The following is a 6741-nucleotide window of genomic DNA, read 5'->3' as shown; positions in this document are numbered from 1 at the left end:
GGACTTTCAGGAGAAAATATCACTCCATTGCCTATTGCAAGTAAACAGATGGAATAAGTGCGAGACCAAACATTGTTCTCCACCTGACATATGAAATGGGACATGTAACTTGATGGTTTAAACCCAAAGATTTAAGCATTAACACGAAAACTGCAAAGGTTTGGAAAAATCCATGCTCGTTAGAGTTTCTGAAGTCTGGCAACTACTAGTTGTAGGACCTTAATCATTTGTGAACAAGGTAGATGGAAAAGTATCATTTAGAAACGCCAATAAACATAGTAGTCATTCAAATGGCAAATGAGAGATATGGAAGTAGAATATGCAATAAACCCAGAAACAAGCAAATAAGTAAATCAATAACATTAACGGGTAATCCTGTGAGGGCCCACTTGCTCTGGCGTCAATTAGAAAAGTTAAACAGTCAAGGTACACAACTTGATTTTAATTCTTCCCAATAGCATAAAAAAGTTGATTAGAGAAAATATTCCCTATAGTTCTTCCCAAGAGCATCAAAAACGGTTGATTAGAGAAAATATTCCCTAAGCATTGAACAGTTTTGGCATCTGGGACATTTCAAAAGGATCACTAAATGTCAAAACTACAGAAACAGATTATTGCTATTTGCTTTAGAACCCAAAAGCTGGAGTACGACACTCTTAATAGAAATTAAAATCATTGGGGATAAACAATTATCATTTTACTTCAAATTATTTCTCAAGGAAAACCAAACTCAAGTCACAATGAAATTCCTTGATGAAAAAAAATCATAAATCAATGCAAAACTTATAAAGTTTGAAGAAAATAGATAATAAGCAAACCTGAGTACTTCATTAATTTTAAAACAATTTAACACTGCCAGGTAGCTTATATAAGGGCAAACAAAGACATGTACAACTTTCATCAAAGAACCGAATAAATAAACTTAAGCTTAACTGACCTCACCTCACCACTGTATGAAATTAGAGAAATACACCAGTAACTGAACTAAAGTGAATATTGTATGTAAGTTGTAATATTATCAATAGAAGATTCATGAACTACAAAGAACGAAAAATAAGCAGACTAGGGGATTAGGCACCAAAGTGCTAAACTCTGCCATCTACCACCACTTTAATCGCAAACTACTCCAGAATTATGTTAGGACCACCAAATGGGTACCCTATTGGTTCTGGACTAATCAGGTCTAGATAAAACCATTCATGACATCTTGTTGGAATCTCTTTTGTCAAAATCTTTTTGCAAGGCCTTTGCATGATTTCATGTACCAATCATTTAAAAGTTACAAAACTCTAAATTGTTTTCTGCTATGAACATACGTAATGAGAAATTACCACGAAGGATTTCCAGACAAAGGCAATCCAACCACTAGTGCAACAAGAATTCCAATGCAAATGAATAGCTGATTGACCGTTCCCAGTGTGCGCGAATTTCCGTGGGTGAGATCTAAGAACCGAAAATTTGTTAGGATGCAATGAAAAACGAAAGTATAAACCATTGAATACTTTCTAAAAAGGTGGTGTAACTTTGAGTGAGATATACACCTCAGATATGTAAAGTGGCACAATAGCAGATGAGATGCCAATGCCAACTCCAGTAAGTAAGCGTCCAATGATCATAGCCTGAACACTCTGGGCAGTGGTACTGAAAGTTTTGACATCATATTAGATGCTTGTATCAATGGTATTGACCTGATAGTGTATCTCTGACTATTGTAAGGTACATACCATAGAAACGCACCAACTGAAAGTGGAATTGCATCCAATATAAATGTCTTTGTTCGGCCAAATTTATCAGCCAGAGCTCCACCAGTAAATGAACCAACAAAAGCGCCAGCAAGAACTGTGCTAACAATCCATCCTAATAAAAGAAATCAAATAAAGATTGGTATTCCTATATCTAGATAATTAACCAAAGGAAGTGAACTGTAAGAAATAGGACATCTGAACAAGGGTTCCAAAATATTTTTTTTTCCCCAACACAGCCAAAACATTAACTCTGTGACAGAGCAAAGGCTTCATAAAGAAGTTGACCCTTTCTCCAGCAGCTCAGAAACCAGTAAAATAGGATAGTAATCAATTGAAGCTATATTTCACATAAAAAACCATTCAATCAAAACTTGCCTTGTATAACAGTGTTCTCGGCAATCCTAGATCCTTAGCTAGGTACTCAAGGGCACCATTCACCACCCTGAACCAGAAAAATGACAGTTATCATGGAACTTAATAGCACAATATAAACCAGAGGGTTACATGGATAAACTGCAGGGCTTTGGAATGTTTATGTACCTGAAACTAAAAATGCTTATGGCTTAGAATTTAGAAAATGCCTGAACTAGAAATGTTTGGTCCAGTTCGTTACCAGTTTCAAAATAAAGAAATGTTTGGTCCAGTCTGACCCAAAGATTGAGCAGACAGGTAACCAGAATTGAACTAATTCATCTATTTTCACTTTCCTAAAGTATGGTGGTAGAAACACTCCCCTAACCCATAACAACAGTCACATTCCGCTTTCAGTGGGTTCTCCAAGAGTTATGTCAACTTTATTAATAAGCAACTTTTATCATTCAACTTCGCCATATTTTCAATAAGTTGTTATTGAGAAGGTACCAAGGCCTATTTTAAAGTTCAGAAAGTTGTTTGCCTCTCTTTTTTAGGCCCAATTTCTTATTTATATACAAGAAACTTCAATTCACGGTGAGAAGAAAATTCAAAAAGTTGATAGGGAATGCAAACTACAAACAAAACTTTGAGTTTCGCTCATGAGAAAACAAAATGTAGAATCAACAAATATTTAGCTTATACAATCAAACAGTTGAGCCGGCAACCAAGACCAACTAAGCAAATACTATGATTGCACTTTCTTTGGTTAAGGTCTGGGTCCAAACCAGCATTAACAGTTTAATAACATAAGTTATTTTTTTTATATTTTGCTTTTTATTTGGTTTCTCAAATAAAGAGAAGAAAATGACTAAACCAAAAGACTTCTCTCTGTTTTGTTTATTTTACGTGCACATTCACAGATTCAACCACTTTCCAGTTTCAGCTGGTTGAATGATCGCTCTCAAAGTCATTTTGCAAGTCACTCCAGTGTTCCTCTGCCCCAAGCTGATGAACAAAGCAAGGATGAAGAGCATATTTTTGCAAATTAGCTGAAGGGTAATTGATAAGTTACTACTCCGCTTGACAATAACCAAAATAGACAAGTACTTTTTGTGTATTTTATTTCATTGATTTTAAGATTTACTGAACATAGTGTGGATAGAAATCACTGGCTTCATTTTGGATCAAAAAGAAGATATCAAATTATTTTACGGACGAAACTATCAAAACATTCATAAATTAATTTAAAAGAAAATTAATGATGTGGCTTTATATCTATATAAATCAACAAGCTTACATTAGTTGTCTTTGCGTTGGGACGACATAGTTGACATTCTTCTTCTAATTTATTCACGAGATTTATTTATTGTTTCTTATTGTTGACATTCTTCATAAATACCCAAAAAAACAAAATTTTAAAATTGAATTGAACCGAACCAAACCAAAGTATTTTGGTTCAGTATTCGGTGCACACTATTGAAAAACCGAAAAACCAAACAGAAGAACTGAATACCCACCCCCTTAGACTCAGGCAACTATGATAACATATGTAAGATAAAATACCAGTAAATGATGTTCTTCAATCATATAATGTCATACCCTAGGTGATATCCAAATAAAATTGCTGCCAGACAAGCTACACCCACATAGGGAAGTACTGATCCAGATGATTGGCCTTGAACTTTGAGAGGTGCTGCATCCTCAATATCCTCTCCTGCCACGCAACAATAGACGTGCTTGTTAGTAAGTTTCATGCATCATGCAGGACCTTTGTTGTTATCCTATCCAAAGAGAGGCAGTCAGGTTGCAGCTTATTTAAGTTTCAATAGTATTCTTTGTACAACATACTCGGCTGATGCTTAATCCACATGACAAAACAATGTAAAACTTCTTCTTTTTTTCAAAATAAAACCTAAGAACAATCTACTCGAACAGAAAGCTCAGGTGAAAATGTGAAGTTTAGGTTCATGTTTTTTACGGAAATGAGATCCAAAACTAAGAAAAGGTAAGAGAGAAAAAGAAAGACTTTTCACTTGGTTCCCACCCATATGAGAAAAGTTAATAATCTTTTACTATTGTCCATGCACTATAACCATCCACCGGATGTGTCATGTCTCACTCGTAACCTGCATGCAGTCCACCAATTCCTAAGTGACCATTCTCACCAAATTACAACTAACCATACCACCATACCAGTTGTGCTACCATAGCAACTTCACACCCAACTATTATCCACTTCTAGTCTCCCCTTCCTTTTTCCCTTTACCAAATCACAAATGTGGTGATATACTGTCGTAGTAGACAAAAGAGAACCAGGAATTCCAGGCTACCAGTTAACAGTTTTTAGCCACCTTATGTTGGCACAATAGCAGAATTTAATACTCCTTCGCATGCAGAAGCAGAAACCGAACTAGCGTGGAGCAGTCCCACAAACATATCTGTAATGAAGACAGTAATGAATTGCCTCACATTGTAATTCAATAGAGTGAATCAGACAAGATTAAACTTAACCCTAAACTCATTAAGGAAGAAAATTACATCTCTCTAAACGGGTGCATACTCTAAAAACGATACCAAACAGATTTTTATCACAGCACAAGGAAAATGGGAATTACACACCCCAAAACAATCAATAAAATATGCCTCTCTATATAAATCCTCTGTATCAAGCTATAAAGTTGAATCAGTATATAAACATGTACCAGCAGCTCGAACTCTGTGTGATCTGGACTTTGCCGACGAACCGAAGACAGTTTGAACAGTCCTCCTAGCACGACCAAGTTCGATTCCCATAGAAGCAGAATCCATACTGACTCCGAAGCAACTGTTCCTCTCCGTCATCCGGAGACTTTTACCAGCTAAATTCCTACTACGCAAGTCACTAACGCCTTGCAAAATCCTTCGATTTTGAAGGGCCAAATCCTGTGTTGCCTTTAACTGTGAAAGTTGAAGTTTGCATTTTGAAAGCCTTTTATGCTTACCTGTGAAAAAAAGGTACATATAACGGAAAAGTCAACAAAATAAAAAAGTAATAAATAAAGCAATACACAAAACGCTCATAGTATACACTATTATCAGCGAAACACCATCTCATTTCATCATCTACACTAAACAGTTCGACATGAATCGGAAATCAACACCAGATTTGAAGCAAAATAGGACTTTAATCGCAATACAAAGAGCTGATTATATGAAGAAATCAAACAAAATCGCAATGAGATCGAAAATTATGGAAAAAAATCAAATCGAGAACTGGAAACAATACAGTGAAAATTATGCAAAGTAGAGTGTTGAAGGTGAGAGATTTTTGAGTTTGCTAATGGTATCTTCTTCGATGCTTTTTGGTTAAATTACAGCAGAATTTAGTTGTTACGAAGTGGCATTGGGAGGATCGATGAATTCGAAGAGAGCTGAGAGAATTGTGATGGAGAGAACTGTTCGCTTACTTTTTATATTTAACTGATCGCTTACTAGTTACCAACGAAGTTGATCGACAATTCAATTATTTTCTCTTATGCTCCTTCTTTTTTCTTTTTTTTTTTCTTTTTCAGGTACTAGATGAAAATAATTTTAAAAAGTAATTTATCATTGTTTCTTTCATTTGTCTTTAACTTTTTATTTTGTCTACTTTAATACATTGCTCGTATTTTTTATTTTATAACTACAAAATTTATTTTTTTCTTTTTCTTAAATTTTATGTTAATAATCAGACAAAAAAAGCTAAAATGGAGAGAGTATATGGTTACTTATTATTTAGAGAATATGCAAAAACATAATTTCGAGTAATTCTAGCATATTTATGTCATAGATTTGTATTTAATGTAAAGCAATGGTACTTAAGTATGGTTAGAGAAACTGGTTTATACAAATTAGAAAGAAGTATTTTGAAATTTTTTTTGAAGCAAATTATTAATTTCGTTTCGAATTATTGAGAGCCTTAAAAGCACTCATGTATTGGATTAACTAAACTTACATATATTTTGATTTGACACGTAACATAGCAAGTGACCTCAAATTCTTATAAGAGCATAGACCTATTACTAAAAAATTAAAAAAGTGTTGAAAACAGTTCTAACCTTAATGAGAATTTAGGATGTATTTCACTCATATTGCAAAGTCGGGGTTGTATCTAAATTCAGTTAATCAAAATAAATTGTATTTTTAAGACAGTCAATAATTTAAGAATAAATCTAATGATTCACACCGAATTTAGAGATTTTTTTCTATACTTGTCTTAATTATAGATTTATTTATTTTTGTAGAAGAAAGTAAAAAGAGAAAATAGGAAGAGTTTATTTATGGATAGAATGCAGTTGGATTGCAGATTAGATTTGGGTTACGTGGGAGATTACATTACAATTTACACGGGCCCGCACGTGATCTGTTCTCTGACAATCTCATTATTCCTTCGTTAAATTAACTGCTCATTGTGGCCCAGGGCTCGGCCCGCTAATTCTATGGGCTTCAGAACTAGTAATTCAAGACATACGGGACCATATAAATCTAATTTTCAGTTTTGGTATTTACTTTTAGCAAAATTTATTTTTATACCGTACCTAAAAAGTTATTCCCTTTTCTTTCATCATTATACAATTTCACATAAAGTTAGACTGAGCATCAAATCTTCTAGCGAAAAATTGAA

The 6741-nt window shown here is 34.2% G+C and overlaps 1 pseudogene; it reads right to left on the bottom strand.

Annotated features, from left to right (window-relative positions):
• Positions 1-5074, bottom strand: part of LOC125831883 (plastidic glucose transporter 4-like) — a 13567-nt pseudogene extending 8493 nt beyond the window's left edge.
• Positions 5075-6741: the final 1667 nt, after the last annotated feature.

Source organism: Solanum verrucosum, unplaced genomic scaffold, assembly GCF_900185275.1.
Source record: "Solanum verrucosum unplaced genomic scaffold, falcon-dt-bn FXZP01000018.1, whole genome shotgun sequence".
Taxonomy (NCBI): domain Eukaryota; kingdom Viridiplantae; phylum Streptophyta; class Magnoliopsida; order Solanales; family Solanaceae; genus Solanum; species Solanum verrucosum.
Note: the sequence above shows the minus strand (reverse complement) of the source record. Positions and strands in the feature narration are given on the sequence as shown.